Source organism: Ovis aries, chromosome 3 (assembly GCF_016772045.2).
Source record: "Ovis aries strain OAR_USU_Benz2616 breed Rambouillet chromosome 3, ARS-UI_Ramb_v3.0, whole genome shotgun sequence".
Classification (NCBI taxonomy): domain Eukaryota; kingdom Metazoa; phylum Chordata; class Mammalia; order Artiodactyla; family Bovidae; genus Ovis; species Ovis aries.
This window is the reverse complement of record NC_056056.1, coordinates 92,375,941-92,397,783: the sequence shown is the minus strand read 5'-3', so window position 1 is coordinate 92,397,783 and position 21,843 is coordinate 92,375,941. Positions and strand designations below refer to the sequence as shown.

Genomic DNA, 21,843 nt, shown 5'->3' with positions numbered 1-21,843 from the left:
TGGATCAGCACAAACTGTGGAAAATTCTGAAAGAGATGGGAATACCAGACCACCTGACCTGCCTCCTGAGAAATCTGTATGCAGGTCAAGAAGGAACAGTTAAACATGGACACGGAACAACAGAATGGTTCCAAATAGGAAAAGGAGTACGTCAAGGCTGTATATTGTCACCCTGTTTATTTAACTTATATGCAGAGTACATCATGAGAAACGCTGGGCTGGATGAAGCACAAGCTGGAATCAAGGTTGCTGGGAGAAATATCAATAGCCTCAGATATGCAGATGACACCACCCTTATGGCAGAAAGTGAAGAAGAACTAAAGAGCCTCTTGATGAAATTGAAAGAGGAGAGTGAAAAAGTTGGCTTAAAGTTCAACATTTAGAAAAGTAAGATCATGGCATCTGGTCCCATCCCTTCATGACAAATAGATGGGGACAGTGGAAACAGTGACAGACTTTATTTTCTTGGGCTCCAAAATCACTGCAGATGGTGACTATGGCCGTGAAATTAAAAGATGCTTGCTCCTTGGAAGGAAAGTTATGACTAACTTAGATAGCATATTAAAAAGCAGAGACGTTACTTTGCCAACAAAGGTCCATCTAGTCAAGGCTATGGTTTTTCTAGTAGTTATGTGTGGATGTGAGAACTGGACTTAAAGAAAGCTGAGTGCCAAAGAATGAATGCTTTTGAAATGTGGTGTTGGAGAAGACTCTTGAGAGTCCCTTGGACTGCAAGGAGATCCAACCAGTCCATCCTCAAGGAAATCAACCCTGAATATTCATTGGAAGGACTGATGCTGAAGCTCCAGTAATTTGGCCACCTGGTGTGAAGAGCCGAGTCATGGGAAAGGACCTTGATGCTGGCCATGGCAATGACAAGCTCAACACCTTGCTCATCTGTGAGTAGTCACACGAAGGAAAGGGTGACAATGATCAAAGTGACACTGGAGAATTTTTATAGCAACCTTATTGCTCAACATGAAGAACAAGAAATGAGACAAAAGAAGTTAGAAAAAGTGATGGAAGAAGAAGGCCTCAAGGCTGCAGAGAAACGACTCCGGAGCACGTGCTCGGAAGGAAACAAAGTTTCTTCATTTGAAGAGAGCAAGACTTGGACTGGAAGATTTTGAGTCCTTAAAAGTAATAGGCAGAGGAGCCTTTGGTGAGGTGTGGCTTGTTCAGAAGAAAGATACAGGCCATGTGTATGCAATGAAAATACTTCGTAAAGCAGATATGCTTGAAAAAGAGCAGGCTGGCCACATTCGTGCGGAGTGCGACATTCTAGCAGAGGCAGACAGTTTGCGGGTTGTGAAAATGTTCTATAGTTTTCAGCATAAGCTAAACCTCTACATAATCATGGAGTTACTGCCTGGAGGGGACCTGATGACCTTGTTGATAAAAAAAAAAAAAAAAAAAAGGCACACTGAGAGAAGAGACTCAGTTTTACATAGCGGAAACAGTGTTAGCCATAGACTCTATTCAACAACCTGGGTTCATCCACAGAGATGTCAAACCAGACTACCTTCTCCTGGACCGCAAGGGCCATGTGAAGCTTTCTGACTTTGGTCTTTACACAGGACTTAAAAAGGCACATCAGTTCAGTTCAGTCGCTCAGTCGTGTCCGACTCTTTGCGACCCCATGAATCACAGCACGCCAGGCCTCTCTGTCCATCACCAACTCCCGGAGTTCACTCAGGCTCACATCCATCGAGTCAGTGATGCCATCCAGCCATCTCATCCTCTGTCGTCCCCTTCTCCTCCTGCCCCCAATCCCTCCCAGCATCAAAGTCTTTTCCAATGAGTCAACTCTTCACATGAGGTGGCCAAAGTACTGGAGTTTCAGCTTTAGCATCAGTCCTTCCAAAGAAATCCCAGGGTTGATCTCCTTCAGAATGGACTGGTTGGATCTCCCTGCAGTCCAAGGGACTCTCAAGAGTCTTCTCCAACACCACAGTTCAAAAGCATCAATTCTTCGGCGCTCAGCCTTCTTCACAGTCCAACTCTCACATCCATACACGACTACTGGAAAACCATAGCCTTGACTAGACGGATCTTAGTAGGCAAAGTAATGTCTCTGCTTTTGAATATGCTATCTAGGTTGCTCATAACTTTTCTTCCAAGGAGTAAGCATCTTTTAATTTCATGGCTGCAGTCACCATCTGCAGTGATTTTGGAGCCCAAGAAAATGAAGTCTGACACTGTTTCCACTGTTTCCCCATCTATTTGCCATGAAGTGATGGGACCAGATGTCATGATCTTAGTTTTCTGAATGTTGAGCTTTAAGCCAACTTTTTCACTCTCCTCTTTCACTTTCATCAAGAGGCTTTTTAGTTCCTCTGCACTTTCTGCCATAAGGGTGGTGTCATCTGCATATCTGAGGTTATTGATATTTCTCCTGGCAATCTTGATTCCAGCTTGTGTTTCTTCCAGTCCAGCGTTTCTCATGACGTACTCTGCCTAGAAGTTAAATAAGCAGGGTGACAATATACAGCCTTGATATACTCCTTTTCCTATTTGGAACCAGTCTGTTGTTCCATGTCCAGTTCTAACTGTTGCTTCCTGGCCTGCATACAGATTTCTCAAGAGGCAGGTTAGGTGGTCTGGTATTTCCATCTCTCTCAGAATTGTCCACAGTTTCTTGTGATCTACACAGTCAAAGGCTTTGGCATAGTCAATCAAGCAGAAATAGATGTTTAGGACAGAATTTTATAGGAATCTGAACCACAACCTCCCCAGTGATTTCGCTTTTCAGAACATGAATTCCAAAAGGAAAGCAGAAACCTGGAAAAGAAATAGACATCAGCTAGCCTTCTCCACAGTAGGCACAGACTGGGTACAACAAGCTCTGTGATTGGTGGTCACTGGGGATGATCATGTATGAAATGCTCATTGGCTGCCCACCTTTCTGTTCTAAAACCCCTCAAGAGATATGTAAGAAAGTGATGAACTGGAAAGAAACTTTGACTTTTCCTCCAGAGGTTCCTATTTCTGAGAAAGCCAAGGATCTAATTTTGAGATTCTGCTGTGAATGGCAACATAGAATTGGAGCCCCTGGAGTTGAGGAAATAAAAAATAATTCTTTTTTTGAAGGTGTTGACTGGGAACATATCGGAGAGAGACCTGCTGTAATATCTATTGAAATCAAAAGCACTGATGATACCTCAAACTTCGATGTGTTTCCAGAATCTGATATTCTTAAGCCAACAGTGGCAATAAGTAATCACCCTGAGACAGACTGCAAGAACAAAGACTAGGTCTTCATCAATTACATCTACAAGCGCTTTGAGGGCCTGACTGCATGGGGCGCAGGGGCGGGGGATTGGGGCAATACCTTCCTACATGAAAGCAGCTAAAAGGGTTTTTCTTGAAATGGGATCCTAAATCGAGTTCTTTGTATAGTATCATGGTTTTTTTCTCACGTACTCTTTTGGAGTTTCCAGGAAGTTCACGGAATGCACCAACATGGTGAACATGGTGATAGTAAGTGGATTCTCTTCCATAACACATCTGATGACCAGTAGAACAAAGACAACCGTTTCTACTATGTTGGGCATGAACAGCTGTCCTGTTTCTTTAGAATCATCATGAGCCAATCTGATGTTTTAAAAAAAACTCAAAATTTCCTATGTTCATCAGAATGAAGGGGGAAAAACAGCCATCATCCAACTTTAAGACTGTAACATAAACTTATTATTAGCCAGTTCTGTGTTTCTGTGACATGCTTTCTGTCGAGGCCACCAAGTATTTTTTTTTTTTTCTTTACGGCTAAAATTTCATAGTACTAAAGGAAATAAAGCAATAAAGAGCGTCGGCAGCCAGCGTTCTGGATGAGGAAGAATGATCCGCCATTCTGAATGGGTGGTTATGGTGGTTTCTCCCCAGACCTCAGCCTCTGGCAAGTGGCTTTTTATAGCCTCCAGTCATGGTGCACTTTATTTATGGTACAAGGATTAAGACCCTCAATCCATTTTGAGTTATTTGCTCCTGCCCATCTAAAATTCTCATGCTGCTTTCCTGAGTGTTGATGGAGGAGGCCAGCTTGATCCATCGTTGCTCATAGAAGGCCCAAAGGCTGCTTGGCATTGCCAAGGAGTCTCAGATCACGTGGAAAATCCTCACCTTCTCTTCACAACTGTATCAGAAAATCCCTTTGGATATTGCCATGGACCAGCAATACCCACAAGTGCTGCCAACAGGACCTTGGCTCCTTCCTGGGAACACAGCAGGGGGAGCCTGGGCGGAAGCAGGCAGCCTGGACCCCTCTTGGCTAAGGTGCTGCTCTTGTTGTCTCCAGGATCTCCTTGCAAGCAGTGGGGGAACCAGCCCAGTACATAGTGCAGAGCCAGCCTCCAGATGCTTGTACAGTTCATGCCTCAGTCCCTGGTGCGACTGTATTTATATTCTCAGTGTTTCTCCTCTCCCAACTTCAAGTAACCATTTTGCCTTGGAATCATGATTACAGATTTTTCCTTTGCAGATGCCTTCCTAGGGGATGGTCCTCTCCACCCTAAAGGGTCACCTGCAGGCCTGGCTGACCAAGCCTCTCTGCTGGGATGGTCTCTGAAGAGAGACCCTCTGAATTTTAGCACAAAGTGCCTTTTCTTTCATAGCTGCCACCACCTTTAGAGAATTTTTGCTGTATCAGAAAAATATGGAGGCTCCATATCAATGCATTATTGCTTTAAAAAATTTTGATGACTCTTACAGCATCATTTGCACCTATGTGATAACTTTGCGTATTGCAGAGTGTTGTGGCCAAGTCACAACTGGGATACGGCTTCCTGCCAGTCTTGAGGTTGTAAACATCAGCTATGAAAGGAAAGTATGTCCTAGCTTAGCCATTCAGGAAAAAAAAAAAAAAAAAAAGAATATCAAAGTGATAGTAGTAAGTGAAACTGCTTTGAGTTTTAATGACTTAGAGGAAGGAAAAATAATTTTAGGGAAATATTAACTCTGGATGAAGATTATGTGTTTGCCCCTTATTCTTTCATTCATGGTTTTCTGGTGAAAAGGAAGTGAGAGTCTTTTGTGTAACTATGTAGTTTCTTTGGATTACCAAATAGTTGGGGTCTTGACCCTCGTGTGTTTTGCAAGAGTATGTGGTAAGCATGGGTAATGAGAGTAGGAGGTGATAATTTGTATGATGGAAAGTGGCATGGGATGATTTGGGAGGGGGGTGCCCACATTTTATCTTCTAAGCTTCTGAATAAACTGTGTGAAAACAAACAAACAAAAAATAATAAAGGAGATCAGTCCTTGGTGTTCATTGGAAGGACTGATGTTGAAGCTGAAACTCCAATAATTTGGCCACCTGATGTGAAGAGCTGGCTCATTTGAAAAGCCCCTGATGCTGGGAGAGATTGAGGGCAGGAGGAGAAGGGAATGACAGAGGATGAGATGGTTGGATGGCATCACCAACTCAATGGACATGAGTTTGAGTAAGCTCTGGGAGTTGGTGATGGACAGGGAAGCCTCTCCTGTCCTGGCATGCTGCAGCCCATGGGGTTACAAAGAGTCAGATATGACTGAGTGACTGAACTGAACTGAACTGAATCCTTTCACTCAGACAAACTAGGAGCTCTGGTGCTAAACAAGTTGTCACTTTGGGTTCTCCAAGGGAATCCCAGGCAGCCTCTTAGGGAGAGTTAGCAACCCAAAGGAATGGGGCAAAGATGGGGAGATTCTGAGTTTGGGGCACTCAGAGGGATACCATGGGAACCAGATGAACTTAGAAGGTTCCAAGTAAAAGTAGGAGAAGGGAAACTAAAGAAATGCAAGAACCTGAAAGGAAGGCTGCAGCTTTGCCTTCCTGGGTTCTGGAGGCCTCATGTTAACTGTGGCCGGGAATCCAAGAGGACACCTCCAAGACCTGCCTGTCTTCCTTATCTTTCTCCAGCTCAGTGTGGCACTGGTAAACTTTCAGTAACCAGTTTGAATGAGGTGGCCTGCTTGCATATACATTTTAGGATGGGTAGTACACAATTTACCAATAGTCACAAAATACTCTTTATTGTAAACGCTGTGTAGCCAATTAATCAGTAAGTCAAGAAGGCTTTCACTGAGTTTTAGCAACCTCTTGTATGGATAGCTAGCCTAAGGTTGCAATTATCAGATGAGTATAGTTCTGAGTGTTGGATGATATGTCATTTATAGTTGACTTTCTCATTATAATACTAGAAGAATATTTTTTTATTTTTGTTCTATTCACAATGTAACAGCCACAGATATGCTACACATGTAAGTTTCATCTCAGTTATTAATATTTCCTCCATCACTTTAGCCTAGTCAACAAATTTTTTTTTAATTTTAAAAAATAATATAAAGCAAGCCCTGATCTGTAGCCTTTGCTAGTTTTTGTGACATAAATACTAACACCAAATAAATACCAACACCTTAGTCAGTTTTCAAGTTACTAACATTAAGTCACTACACAATGAGTTGGAAAGATTTTGAGTATACTTCTATGTAGTATTTCCACCATACAGAAAAGCAAAAGAAAATACCTTCAAAAACATGGTATAGTAAAAATATAGGAAAATAAGTAAGTGATGTGTTTGTGCTTATTATAGTTATATAATTTATTGAATTTACATAAATTAATATTTAATAATGCCTATGTTTAATAACCTGGAGAAGGCAATGGCCACTCCAGTACTCTTGCCTGGAAAATCCCATGGACAGAGGAGCCTGGTAGGCTGTAGTCCGTGGGGTCGCTCAGAGTCAGACAGGACTGAACAACTTCACTTTGACTTTTCACCTTCATGCATTGGAGAAGGAAATGGCAACCCACTCCAGTGTTCTTGCCTGGAGAATCCCAGGGACAAAGGAGCCTGGTGGGCTGCCGTCTATGGGGTCACACAGAGTCGGACACAACTGAAGTGACTTAGCAGCAGCAGCATGTTTAATAACCAGTTCACAAAATTCCTGAGAATTTAGGAACTGGCTCTTATAAGTCAATCTGAGCCATTTCTGGGTGGTAGTAGCAATACTGAGTAGCTTTCAGATGGTACTAGTGGTAAAGAATCCACCTGTCAATGCTGCTGCTGCTGCTAAGTCGCTTCAGTCGTGTCCGACTCTGTGCGACCCCATAGATGGCAGCCCACCAGGCTCCCCCGTCCCTGGGATTCTCCAGGCAAGAACACTGGAGTGGGTTGCCATTTCCTTCTCCAATGCATGAAAGTGAAAAGTGAAAGTGAAGTCGCTGAGTCGTGTCCGACTTTTCGCGACCCCATGGACTGCAGCCTGCCAGGTTCCTCTGTCCATGGGATTTTCCAGGCAAGAGTACTGGAGTGGGGTGCCATTGCCTTCTCTGCCACCTGTCAACGCAGGAGCATAAAAGACACAAGTTCCATCCCTGAGTCAGGAAGATCCCCTGGAGGAAGAAATGGCAACCCACTCCAGTCTTCTTGTCAGGAAAATTCCATGGACAGAGGAGACGAGCAGGCTTCAGTCCATGGGATCACAAAGTTTTCGACACGACTAAGAGTCTGAGCACATAATAGCAACACTCATACTATTAGCTCTTCCTTCCTAGATCAAGGAGGTGGTGACTGCAGCCATGAAATTAAAAGACGCTTGCTCCTTGGAAGGAGAGTTATGACCAACCTAGATAGCATATTCAAAAGCAGAGACATTACTTTGCCAGCAAAGGTCCGTCTAGTCAAGGCTATGGTTTTTCCAATGGTCATGTATGGATGTGAGAGTTGGGACTGTGAAGAAGGCTGAGCCCCGAAGAATTGATGCTTTTGAACTGTGGTGTTGGAGAAGACTCTTGAGAGTCCCTTGGACTGCAAGGAGATCTAGCCAGTCCATCCTGAAGGAGATCAGCCCTGGGTGTTCTTTTGGAAGGAATGATGCTAAAGCTGAAACTCCAATACTTTGGCCGCTGCATGCGAAGAGTTGACTCATTGGAAAAGACTCTGATGCTGGGAGGGATTGAGGGCAGGAGGAGAAGGGGACGACCGAGGATGAGATGGCAGGATGGCATCACCGACTTGATGGATGTGAGTCTGAGGGAACTCCGGGAGATGGTGATGGACAGGGAGGCCTGGCATGCTGCTCTTCATGGGGTCGCAGGGGGTCGGACACGACTAAGCGACTGAACTGAACTGAGATCATGGATTTTCAACTCTGATGGTAGATCAGAATTCCCCAGGGGGCGGGGGATGTTTTTTGTTTTGTTTCATTTAACCTGAATGCCTAGGCCTCATCCAAGACCAAGCAAATCCAAATCTCTGGAGGTAGCACTGGGCATCAGTATTTTTCAAACCTCCCAGATAATTTCAGCATGCAGCCGAGGTTGAGAATCACTGGCACAGAATCTCGCTACTCAAAATGAGGTCCTGATACCAGCAACTCAGGTAACATGTGAAAAGCCCATTAGAAATGCAGAATCTTGGGCCCTACTCCAAAGCAAGATGTCCAAGAGATTGGAGCTCAAATTAAAGTCCTGACCGCTGCACCCACCTCACATCAGCTGCCTAACTCATACTCACCCCTTCACTCTTACTTTTTCACTGAAGACTTCCCTAACAGTCCTCCCTTGAGTCATCAAGTCCCAGAGTGCTTCCATAGCACCTCTTCCTGGCTTTTATCATCACCGAGTTTCAGTCATTATGTATTGATTCTGCTGATGTCTAAATCTCCGAGCAAAGTGAAGAGGTAATAGGGGAAACTCACTTGTTATGTAGAAGAGCTCTGGTGATGTGAGAAGCCAGTTGGCAGCCCCTGGAGATTGAAAATCTCAGTGATAAGCAGGTTGGACCAGAGTCTGAAGAACATGAGTGCTGCAAGGGATACAATGTGCCACTTGGATGAGGGCAACCTCCTCTGGCAGGATAGAATTGGGTAAAGGAGAAAAGAGGTGAAATCTGGGAAGTTCAGGGTGTTCAATGATCAAATGAGGATGCATCACAGACAGGTACCAGGGGCTGTTAGGTGGGTGGATTTATTAAGCTCAGAATTTTATTCCCTCTGTTTTTCCCTCTCTGTCTCTGTCTATCTGTCTCTCACACACACATACACGTCCTCAACTCTCTCAGGAGAAAATGTTCTGGTTTTAGCAAATCCTCAGTCCAACTGCAGAAACACACAATTGTGAGTCAGAGAAGATACTTCTCTGTCGTGAAGAACTGGATGGGGCACGCTGCTGCTCTCAATCCATATGGAGGACCGAGCTCCTCAGCCCAGAGGCCCCTGCTCCTTGGATGCTGGCAAAGCGGTGGGTGCAGGAACTGAGCCAAAGTATAACTGAAAGTGGGGTCCAGCTGCTCGCTGCTCAGAAGCCAGTAAAGAGACAAGATTGGTGAAAAGGAAAGTTGGCTTAATTTTCTATGCCAGCAACCAGGGTGGGAGTGAAGGGGGTGGACGCCTGTCCAAAGACCTGCTTGCCCTCACTGGCAATCAGTGGGCAAGAGCTTTTAGAGACAGAGGGGGCTACATTCAGAATCAGCGCAGTCAGCTCTGACAGTCCTCTTGAAGTTGGTCATGTCGTGGTCTGACCAGCATCATCTTGATTGTTTTGAGCACATTACCAGTGTACTAAATGTACATTTAGTACGTTTAGTTTTGCAGTTCCAGGGTTGGTTTGTTTCTGTCTCCTTGAGGCCAGCTCTTGGAACTGTCACAGTACTCCGGCCAGCATGTAATTAACTTCTTCCCAGGACTCAGAGTCTAGCAGTGATGACTTCTAGACATTACTAAGAAAAACCATAAATCACATGGCCCAGGGCTCAAGAGGCCCAAGCTGTCTCCTTTCAAATAAAGTTTTAGGTTTTTCCCTTTATAAAATCTATGTGTGTCTTTTTAATTTTAAAATACAGAAAAAGAGGAGAGAGAGAAACACCTATTGTCAAATGACAAGCAGACTACCATATCTATATATACATATGACATTTTGGTTTATATATATAGCTGTGATCATACTTTATGCACAAATAGTCTATTTTTCACTTACTATTATTATATCATACTGTACATGTTCCCTGTTTTTTCTAAATTTTAATGAACTTCAACCCAATATGCCACAGAATTTGTCACTGTTTGGTTGCTCAGTTGTTAACCCCATGGACTGCAGCACATCAAGCTTCCCTGTCTTTCACTATCTCTCACAGTTTGTTCAAACTCATGTCCACTGAGTCAATGACGCCATCCAACTATCTCATATTCTGTCACCCCTTTCTCATCCTGCCCTCAATCTTTCCCAGCATCAGGGTCTTTTCCAATGAGTCAGCTCTTCACATCAAGTGGCCAAAGTATTGGGGCTTTGACTTCAGCATCAATGCTACCAATGAATATTCAGGGTTGATTTCCTTTAGGATGGACTGGTTGGATCTCTTTGCTGTCCAAGGGACTCTCAAGGGTCTTTTCCAGCACCACATTTTGAAAGCATCAATTTTTTGGTGCCCAGTCATCTTTATGGTCCAACTCTCACATCCATACTTGACTACTGGAAAAACCATAGCTTTGACTATTGAATGTACATACTTTATTTAGCCATCCTTTGAGTACAAGGCATTTTGCCCATTTCAAGTTATCAGTATCATATATATGACTTATAAAACATCTTTGTGCAAAAAAACAAACTTAGTTTAGATTTCCAGAATTGGGGTTTTGGGCCCAGGGTAGGAGGAAAGGAAAGGAAATGTGTATTCATCCTGACCCTGTTGTTCAGTTGCTAAGTTGTGTCCAGGTCTTTGTGACCGCAAGGACTGCAGCACACCAGGCTTTCCTGTCCTTAACTATTGGTAGACAATTTTTCCACAGATGTTGGGGTGGGGGGGCATGCAGGTGGAGCTACAGGATGATTGAAGCAAATTACATATTATGCCACTGTTGATCTGACCAGAGGTGGCACTCAGGAGGTAATGGGAGTGATAGAGGGTGGCTGTAAATGCAGATGAAGCCTCAGTAGCTTGCCTGCTGCTCACCTCCTGCTGTGCAGGCTGGTTTCTAACAGGGGGCTGGGGACCCCTAGGCTGAGCCATCTCTCCTGAGAACCAAATGATAGGAAGGTACACCTTGAACTAAATTTGGACTTTATTCCTTTCATTTCCCCTTGCCAGGACCAACAGTGTAGTTAATCTATCATTGGTCTGAAGGATGTTTCTTTATTGGCTTATTAAGCAACGTTATCCTGTATACGATTGGCTTGTAAAATTATTATAATTCCTATAGTGAATCTATGTTAAATAAAATATTGGGGGACTTCCCTGGTGGTCCAGGGGTAGAGTTCACCTTTCAGTGGAGGGGATATGGGTTTGAGCCCTGGTTGGAAAACTAAGATCCCACTTGTAGCAGGGCAACTAAGCCCGTGAGCCACAACTAGAGAGCCTGTGTGCCGCAATGGGCAATCCTGCTGCCAACCCAGCATGCTGCAACTAAGACTGGATGCGGCCAAAAATAAACAAATAAAATAAAATACTGGCCAAGACAATCTCAATCTCAAAAAATAATTTGCCTGGAAGCAAAACAGTAGCCCAGCTCTATTACCTGCCCTGTGTTCTGGGAGATACCACCTACTTCCTCCCCAACTCCCAAATAAATCCAATTTATCATTGATCTGGCTTGAGCAGATCTCTGTTCTTTTCAACAAAAAGATCATGGATTAAATGAACAGAATTTCAGTACCTCTTCTGCTAAGCTGCTAAGTCACTTCAGTCGTGTCCAACCCTGTGCGACCCCATAGATGGCAGCCCACCAGGCTCCCCCATTCATGGGATTCTCCAGGCAAGAACACTGGAGTGGGGTGCCATTGCCTTCTCCCAGTACCTCTTAGAGTTAGAGAATATCAGGACTGAAAGGGTCCTGGCACAAACAGACCCCTCCTCTGCTCAGCCATGGCCACAAGGACTTGAGGTTGAGCCCCTCCCCAGCTGCAGGAGTGCAGTGCAAGCCAACCAGGGGAACCCACTCACCTCCCCACAGCAATAGGCTCTCCTGCTTCCTAACACTGATGGTGCCAGAAATGGGCATTTGACTTAAGCCAGAGCAGAGTCATCTATATGGCTGCAGCTATTTTCACAACAACAACAAGGAGGAGGAAGAGGAGAATAAGAAAAACAGTACTCCTTTCAATAGTATGAAAGTAGCATGTGTTTCCTGAGGAAAATTTTAAATACAGGAAAGGATGAATACATAAATAAAAATAGCCTCCCTTGAAATCAGGGAAATGCCAAAGAAAACCAATGAGACATCACATTCATTAGACTGGCGATATTTTTCCTTATGATCAAGTGTTAACAAAGTTGTGGGAAATGAATTCTTTCATACTGCTATGGGCATGTCAATTATTACAGCTACTATTGAGGGCAAGTTGCCAGTATCTATTAAAATTTAAAATCTTAGGACCCACTGTTCCTCTCTATCTGCCTTGAGGAGACCTTTGTACACATGTCCAGCTAACTGGGATCAAAGATGTTGACTAAAGCATTACCTGCAGTAGTGCAAAATAAAAAAAAACCTAAATGTCTATGAAAAAGGGAACAGCTAAATCAATCTAATAACGCCATACTGCAAGCTAGCATGCTGCAGTTAGAAGAGTGAAAAAGATCCATGTGTCATAATACCCGGCAAGACATGCTGTTGAGTGAAAAATGCAAGTTGAAGAAAGAAAGGTACAGTCCAATATCATTTCAGTTTTTTGAAAGCCACACAAAACAATCAGATTGTCATCTGTGTGTTTCTATATATTTGTGTATGAATGCAGAGGAAAAAAAAAACAAACACTCCAAAAGCAGTGATGGTCATTCTTACTATAAATCATAATTGTGCTCAGGAAGAACTCAATAACAGATTGTGTGATCTTATTTTAACAAAATTGTTTTCAAATATACATATACACAGGAGAAAATTTGGAGAATACACAAAGAATAAAGACACAAATAAAATAACTTCTAATCCCACCTCAACTGCTCACCCTCTAGAGCCCTTTGGGAAAGAGTCAGGGTTCTACTCAGGGGCTCAGGCATATCCATCAGGCTATTGCTGCCCTTCTGCCCACAAGGGAGTCTGGCACCATTCAACCCAGAAGACCTCCTAATCTAAATAGCACCCTAAAAATAAATAAATAAATAAATAAATAGCACCCTAAACTCTGCAAAGGTCATGGTGTTCACCCACCATTTGTGATTCTAAACAAAGTTCTGAATTTTCCCAGGACTACTTCAGTGCTTTTTTAAAGCAATGAATAGCAAATCTTTTCAAACAAGTGTTCCCCCCTCCCGTTTTTGTCTGGGTGTATGTTTTGTTTTGCTTTATTCCATCAGAGGTTTTTGTGTCCCTGCTTCTTGGTGCCCTAAACCCACATACAATCTGCCTGTTGACCAATCCTGCACTGCTCCTCTCCCTGCCCCTACCCCACCCCCCAGAAGGCTGTGTTTTCAAAGACACACCCCAGGTTGCCTGCCCTCACCCCACCCTACATCTATGCCTCCTGTTTCAGGCTTGCCATTGTGTCCCAGGCAAGCTGCCTAACAATGAATTCTTAGCAGATGATGGTATTGCCCTGTCTCCACGTTCTGAGCCAACCCCAGTTATGCCTGGCATTCGGGAGTCAGCATTTTGTAAGCTTCTGTGACATTTGAGAGCTCACATCCCACTTCTCCCAGCATTTGGAAAAAAGAAAGAAGGACAGAGAACTGCTCTTGTCACCACCAATGAGCTCATCCTTCTCAGAGAGGCCATAAGAAAGCTAAATCTCACCCCATGAATCAGGAAGCCTGAACTCACGAAAAAGCATGCATTCCTCAGCTGCCTGACCCACCCGGCTGACCTTTCTATAAAAAGGAGAATTACACTGAAGCCGCCTCCCTAGAATGAGTTAACTAATTAAACGAAGACAGACATCTTATAGTGCAACAAATCCTTCACGCCATCCACCGGAACACTTTGATTTCTACACACCTTTTCCTGCAGGCCTCCTGTGACTGAAGTCACACACGTCTGGGAGCCACGCCCAGCTGGAACACTTGGGACAGTTTTACCAGGGGCAGGTCACTTAACCTCTCTTAGCTTCAGTTTCAGTCTGCAAACTGGAAATATTAATTCTTATCTTCTCCCATTGTGATGCTAGGACAATATGCCCTTGGGCATGACTCACAGCCTCAAAACAGTATTTGGGATTCAGTTTGCCTCCTCATCCATATTCACAGCAGACCAAAGCCATCCCCAGACTTACAGGACACTGGCCTGATTCTCCTACCTCTGGCTCCTCGGAATGGAGAAGTCTCTGTGTAGTTAGCCATGTGGTCTTTCCAACTCAGCTAACCTTCCAGTCAACTTTCCTCTGCATCTTCCAACTATGGGGCCAGTCTGCCTCATAGACCTCATAGGGGCCCTTGTTCTCCCTCAGAACTACTGCTTTATAATTATCTTTAAGCACATTTCTTTCTTTTTACTTCCCTCCATGGAAATTTTGAAGACTTCCGCATCAGTCTTCAAAGATTTTCTTCCTCCCTTAGCTGGCAGCTGTGGTCCTTCCCTCTCTGCAAGGTACCTGATTCACCTTTTCACTCTCTAGTCTTTTGTGAGTCTGCCATAAAGATTATGCACTGATTCAGAATCTGAGTTTGGTTTAGGCTTAGAGTTTGCTCATCTGAGTGCAACAGTGTCTTCACGTCTTTGTAATAAATGATATCTGTTGTTGTAAAGCATATTACACATTAGTTCTAAATTATCCTATAGTGCTTGTATGGGCTGGTGGTGATTATTCTAGATTTCCTTTGGGATTGACTGGTTTGATCTCCTTGCAGTCCAAGGGACTCTCAAGAGTCTTTTCCAACACCACAGTTCAAAAGCATCAATTCTTCGGCGCTCAGCTCTCACATCCATACGTGACTACTGGAAAAAACAATAGGTTTGACTAGACAGACCTTTGTTGGTAAAGCAATGTCTCTGCTTTTTATTTTTATTTGTGTGTGTGTGTTTTTATTATTATTATTATTTTTTTTTACTTTATTTTGCTTTACAATACTGTATTGATTTTACCATATGCTCTCTAGGTTGGTCATAGGTTGTTGTCTAGGTTGCTTCCAAGGAGCAAGCATCTTTCAATTTCATGGCTGCAGTCACCATCTGCAGTGATTTGGGAGCCCAAGAAAATAAAGTCTGTCACTGTTTCTATTGTTTCCCCATCTATTTGCCATGAAGTGATGGCACTGGATGCCACGATCTTAGCTTTCTGAATGTTGTTTTAAGCCAGCTTTTTCACTCTCTTCTTTCACTTTCATTCAGAAGCTCTTCAGTTCCTCTTCACTTTCTGCCATAAGGGTGGTGTCATCTGCATATGTGAGGTTTTTGGTATTTCTCCCAGCAATCTTGTTTCTAGCTTGTGAACACTTTAGACAGGTGAGTTCGCTGGTATGTGAATTATATCTCACTTAATAAAGCCGATATGCTTTTGTGTGCTAACCTGCCAGTGGCCTTGTTTCCTCCCAGTTTTAGAACCAGCTTCAGAGGCTTCTGTACCTGTTCCTCAAAGAGGCACTGGCCCTACTTGTGCTTCTTGCCGTGTTGATCCCAGTCCTGGGCCCCTCTACCACATTCACCCCACCAGATCCAGAGAGAAAGAGATATTAAAAACAATACAAAAACAAAAATGTAGCATGCACCTACTGAAGATCATTTAGGTTGTTTCCACTTTTTCCCTTAGCAAAGGAACTGCAGTGGCCATTTTTACTCACATTGACCTGTGCACTACTGTGAGTTTTTCTGGAGGATACACTGGAGTGAAATTGCTGGGTCATAAGTCATATATTCATCTCCCCCAAGACTTTGACCAATTATTCTTCAAAACAGTTGAAACACTTTACATTCCTACCAGCAATGTGGGAGAGTTCCCATTTACCAGCTGCTCTCCAGCTCTCAGCCTATCAGAGTTGATTATTTTTTTCTTTTCCAGCATGACCATTACAGAATCTTATCTTGTTTTAGAGGGCATTTCTCTGATTACCAGTTGAGCATCTATCCATTAGTTTATGAATACTCAGTTCTTTCTCTGTGAGTCACTGATTTTTATCCAAACAGCAATTTTCTACTGGGTTCTTTGTTTTTTATTTCTTGGTGTGTATTCTGGGCACTAATTATTATATACATGGCAGCTATCTTCACTCAGTCTATTAGCTTGCTTTTTTCCACTTTGGTTATGCTGTGTTTTAGTATTTGCAAGGTTTTAATTTTTATGGCAACAGAGGATGAGATGGTTGATGGCATTGCTGACTTGATGGACACGAGTTTAAGCAAGCTCTGGGAGTTGGTGATGGACAGGGAAAACTGATGTGCTGCAGTCCATGGGGTCACAAAGAGTCGGACACAACTGAACAACTGACTGAATTTTAATGTTGTCTAATTTTCCTTTATGGGCTTCCCTGGTGGCTCAGTGGTAAAGAATCCACCAGCCAACTCGGGAGTTGCAAATTTGATCCCTGGGTCAGGAAGATCCCTTGGAGAAGGAAGTGGCAACTCACTCCGGTGTTCTTGCCTGGGAAAAACCATGGATGGAGGACCTGGCAGACCATAGTCCACAGGGTTGCAAAGAGCTGGACACAGCAACAACACAATTTTCCTCAGTAGTTCATAGGAGCTTTTTGTTTTGTTTCAGAAATCTATCTCTACTCCATAAAAATAATGTTTGTTTTAATGCTTTTCTTCCACAGTTGGCCTTTAATCTAACTGAGACTTCTTTTGTGTGTGATGTGAGGTGGGGGTTTTATTTTTCTCCAGAGAGCCACTGGTCCCAGCATATTTATTGAATAGTTTACCTCTCCCTACAACCTACAGTGCCTCTGCCATGAAATTCAAGTTCCCATATACAAATGGAGATCTCAGAAATTCATCCCTCTGCAAAATTCAGTTGTAACGTCTACAGTTTTATGATGTCTTAATAACTTAAAGGAAAATACTCTCAATACATTCTTCAAAATTGTCTTAGCTCTTCTTGACCCTTTACCCTTTTTGTGTGGACCAAAAAAAAAAAAAAAAAAAGCACAATATGAGAATTGCAAGTTAAATTTATTGGGGGCAAAATGAGGACTGCATTTCAGATAACTCTGAGAAACTGCTCCAAAGAGTCAGGGAGCAGTTGTGGGGAGGTCAGTGTATATGAAATTTTGCTGAAGGGGAGATACAGGCAATCAAGCATATATTCTTTTAGGCAGGTTTCTGCTAGTCATCCACTCCAGTACTCTTGCTTGGAAAATCCCATGGATGGAGGAGCCTGGTAGGCTGCAGTCCATGGGGTCGCTAAGAGTCGGACACGACTGAGCGACTTCACTTTCACTTTTCACTTTCATGCATTGGAGAAGGAAATGGCAACCCACTCCAGTGTTCTTGCCTGGAGAACCCCAGGGACAGGGGAGCCTGGTGCCGTCTATGGGGTCGCACAGAGTTGGACACGACTGAAGCGACTTAGTAGCATCAGCAGCTGCTGTTAGTCATGAGGAGCAGTCATCACTATGAAGGATTTTAGTGCTCTAAGGAGATACGAACAAGAATTGGACTCATAAAATCAGCTCCTGGGATTTCCCTGGTGGCGCAGAGGATAAGAATCTGCCTACCAAAGCAGAAGACACAGATTCAATTCAAGAGGACTAACCAAGATGCTTATAAGCAATTCTGTGTACCATAATCTTAATATTTCTGAAATAAAAAGTTAAAAAAAAATCAGCTCCTGAAAATATCTAACTATCAGAAGACCTGTTTTGTCAGCTCCCTTCTCCTCCCCGACCCCCACCCATTTCTACCCTCTCCACCCCACTCCCATTCCCCTACCCCACCTCTGACCTCAAGCACAGAGTGTCTCATTTCTGCTCTTCACCCTAAACTCCTTTCAAGGTGCATTAAAAATCAGCAGCTGCAGAAGCACGTGATTTAATCCTAGTAGAGGTAGATGGCAAGTGACTATGGTAAGTGTCAGTTCGTAGTTGACACCTTTAACATTAGTTTTGTTAAATTCCATCAAAATCCTTCTCAAAGTTTCACCTTGTCAGGAAGGAAGACATTTTCCTTTACCCTTTAGGTTATTCTGGCTGGTCTAAGAATTAAATTGACAAGAGGCAGATTAATAGGAGGAAATCACACAAAAGTTTAATAACACGTACACATGGAAGAGGCCCAGAAAAACTGAGTAACAAGCCAAAAATGGCTGAAACCTTAGTTTAAATACTCCCTTCAGCTAAAGACAAAAGAGAATATTGAGGGTGGTGATTCGGGACTTCAGAGGGGAGGAAGGCCATTGACACAGAGATGGACAAGCAAATGTTTGGTAAATAAATGTTTGCTGGGCCATGCAGAGACAGTGGGACACAGGAATTTTCACAGAGAGACTTTGCTAGGTTCCTCCCTGTGCACATGTGAGCTTGGTTGTGTCTGATTCTTTGCCCCTCCATGGACGGTGGCCCACCAGGCTCCTCTGTCCATGGTATTTCCCAGGCAAGCATACTGGAGGGGGTTGCCATTTCCTTCTGCAGGGGATCTTCCCAACCCAGGGGTCAAACCCACATCTCTTGCGTCTCCTGCATTTCTCTATCTGTACACCTAATTCATACTATAGTTATCTATGGTGATAACTTCTTTCTTGGGATATATTCTCTGTCTGCAATTCTTTTAGACAGTTAGGGAGAAGGTCAAAGCTTTTTCGTGAGTCTTTTGGGCCTTGATTGTTTCCAGCTCGAAATAATTTGCATGCAAAAGAGACATTTTGGAGTGGCAAGATTTGATCCCCCACAACTTAAATTACATTAAATTGATAATTTTTTATTTGGGAACTGGCATCACCAGTTTCTTGCAAAAGGGGAGCAAGTGGCAGGGCTAAGGAGTGAGTGAGCAAGGCTCAAACCTTCCCTCTAAAATTTCATCAACACCCCATTCTCACTACTGCTCCCTACAAGCCTCCTCATAAAATGCCGAGTCTCCAGCAAAACCCTGCAGTGGCAGTTTCAAGGAAAGCTGAACCTAAGTCTTCTCAACCTTCTTCCAACCAGACCTCACTGCCCCTACATACCCTGTGGTATAAGAAGTCTGGAACCTCCACTAAGAGGGAAAAGCAGGGGAATGGAGGCAGTGGATAAAGTTGTTACTGAATTGGTCAACCAGACCCATGCCTGGGTCCTGGCCTGGCCCAAGACCTCTTGTCCCAACACAGGAAGTTCTTTTCCCGGTCAGATTCATAGCCAGTAACAAAACCAGTGCTGAGACTGGAACAATACAAGCTTTATTCAATGGCCAAAGCATGGAGAAGTGGGGACCTAGTTCACAAATCAACTTCTCAACCCAGTTTGGGTGGAGACACCAAATACATAGAAGGGTTGAGGTAAAGGGGACGGAATTGGAAAGGGTGGGAGGAATGAATATTCATGAGTGATCTGATAACAGGGGTGTGGTTTGAATCCAGAACTGATGCAACTCTTTTCAGTCTTGGTATAGGCTTTCCGGTTGTTGTCATGGCAATTATCAACTGTCATGGCAGTGGTGGGTCATTTAGCATGCTAAAATATTACAGTGAGTGTGTAGTGAGGTTCAAGGTCTTCTGGAAGTCAAGTCTTCTGGTATCTTGGGCTTAGCTGGCTCTAAGCAGATTTTGTTATTTTTTTCTATTTGCAGCTTCTTCTTGAAACTTAGGTAAGAGTAATTGTTTTCTATTCAAGAGAGGGGTCGGGGTTTGGTTCTGGGGAAACAGTCTTGGTAACAAAAGGCCAGGTCCCAGGCATTATCCTATTCTGATTCCTATTCTAAAGGGCCTTGAGCCCTCTGAACAGACTAGAAGACCTATCCATCATCTGTTCATTCCAGAGCATCCTTGGGCTTCTTAAGGGTTTTAGGGCCTGTGGGGGAAATGGAGGAGAGGGAGAGAGAATGAGGGGCCTGCATGATTGCTTACAAAGCCTCCTTCTTCTACCCTCACAGCCCCAAGTTCCTCAAGGAAGGGCCTCAGGGAAGCAACATCTGAAAGGCCCACTGGGACTCCTAAAGCTGGGCAAGACTTTCATAAAACTACAACCAGGGCACAAAGGACTCGAGCAAGAGTGAGGTGAAAAGAAAGGGCACACCCAGCAGTGAGTTAATTGAGGAGAATGAGATCAAGAGGCTTTATTTTCTTGGGCTCCAAAATCACTGCAGTTGGTGACCGAAACCATGAAATTAAAAGATGCTTGCTCCTTGGAAGAAAAGCTATGACAAACCTAGACAGCATATTTAAAAGCAGAGACATTACTTTGCTGACAAAAGTCCATCTAATCAAAGCTATGGGTTTTCCAGTGGTCATGTATGGATGTGAGAGTTGGACTGTGAAGAAAGCTGAGCATCAAAGGATTGATGTTTCTGAACTGTGGTGTTGGAGAAGACTCTCGAGAGTCCCTTGGACTGCAAGGAGATCAAACCAGTCAATCCGAAAGGAAATCAACCCGGAACATTCATTGGATGGACTGATGCTAAAGCTGAAACTCCAATACTTTGGCCACCTCATGCAAAGTACTGACTCACTGGAAAAGACCCTGATGCTGGGAAAGATTGAAGGCAGGAGGAGAAGGGGACAACAAAGGATGAGATGGTTGGATGGCATCACCGACTCGATGGACATGAGTTTGAGCAAGCTCCAGGAGTTGGTGATGGACAGGGAAGCCTAGCATGCTGCAGTCCATAGGGTTGTGAAGAGTCTAACAGTACTGAGCGACTGAACTGAACTGACTGAGATAAAGTGCCGAGTTACAGCAACATGGACAAGCTTAAGGGAAAGCAACAATCCTGCATTGTATCCTGTGAAGCAATCGTGGGGTGCTTTTACTAAAATCTCTAGAACTGGAGAAGAATGAGGGAATGGTCACTGTAACCCAAAGAGACCCACAGATACGAAAAAGAACTGTCCAAGAGCATGGCCTTCAATAGAGAGGGGCAGCCACTGCCAGCCTATGGCCCAGACAGTCCCATTAAGCATTTAGCTCTCTACTCCTAAAGTAGAGGCCATTGGTTGAGGTGAGCAAAGCAGAAATCACTAAGTAGTCCTCTGCTTCTTGTCGCTATCCTTTGGCCCTAGGGTTGGTTGGGTATTCCTTACAGGCAGGGACATCTGCAGGCTGGTATTTTTCGGTTCCCAGAGCTCTTTCAGCTGCTTGTCCTGAGGAAGGCAAGGAAGAGCTGAGCTGGGTCTAAGCTTGGTGCTCTTGGATCAGATAAGAGAGGCCACCAAAATCCACCCCCACCACAGACACCCATACGCATACACACCTCCACATGTAAATATATGGTAAAAGCTACAGAATACTCCACAGTTGTTGGTTATTTTATTAAAAAGGATGCTGTTAGCAGGTAAATTGGTCTTCAGACACAGAAGACTTTGAAGTTCCTGAAAGCAACCTGAGGAGGAGAGAAGAGGAAGAAAAAATGAAGAAAATCAAGGAAAGAGATCACTAGAAAATGACTTAAGACTACGGTTTGTTCTCTGAGCTGCAGGACTGACCTGGAACCAGCACACCCCTCTTTTCCTCATGGCCATACTCCTTTCAAGCTTAGATGAAGCAAGAAACCCACCAAGGAAGAGGTTGCTGCTGCTGCTGCTAAGTCGCTTCAGTCGTGTCCGACTCTGTGCGACCCTACAGACGGCAGCCCACCAGGCTCCCCCATCCCTGGGATTCTCCAGGCAAGAACACCAGAGTGGGCTGCCATTTCCTTCCCCAATGCATGAAAGTGAAAAGTGAAAGTGAAGTCGCTTAGTCGTGTCTGACTAAGGAAGAGGTTAGAGCCTGCAAATAGGGATACTTCCTATTTCACATACTGTTGGAAAAGGATAAAGCAATTTCATTGAAAACACTTTATACAGAATAGGTCCTAAATATGTGTGAGCTGAAACTAAAC

The 21,843-nt window shown here is 43.8% G+C and overlaps 2 pseudogenes; both read left to right on the top strand.

Annotated features, from left to right (window-relative positions):
• The first annotated feature begins 866 nt into the window (after positions 1-866).
• On the top strand, positions 867-3,353 carry LOC101102137 (serine/threonine-protein kinase 38-like; annotated as a pseudogene).
• Positions 3,354-3,452: 99 nt separating this feature from the next.
• The window catches only part of LOC101101883 (thymosin beta-4-like), a 34,605-nt pseudogene continuing 16,214 nt past the window's right edge, over positions 3,453-21,843 (top strand).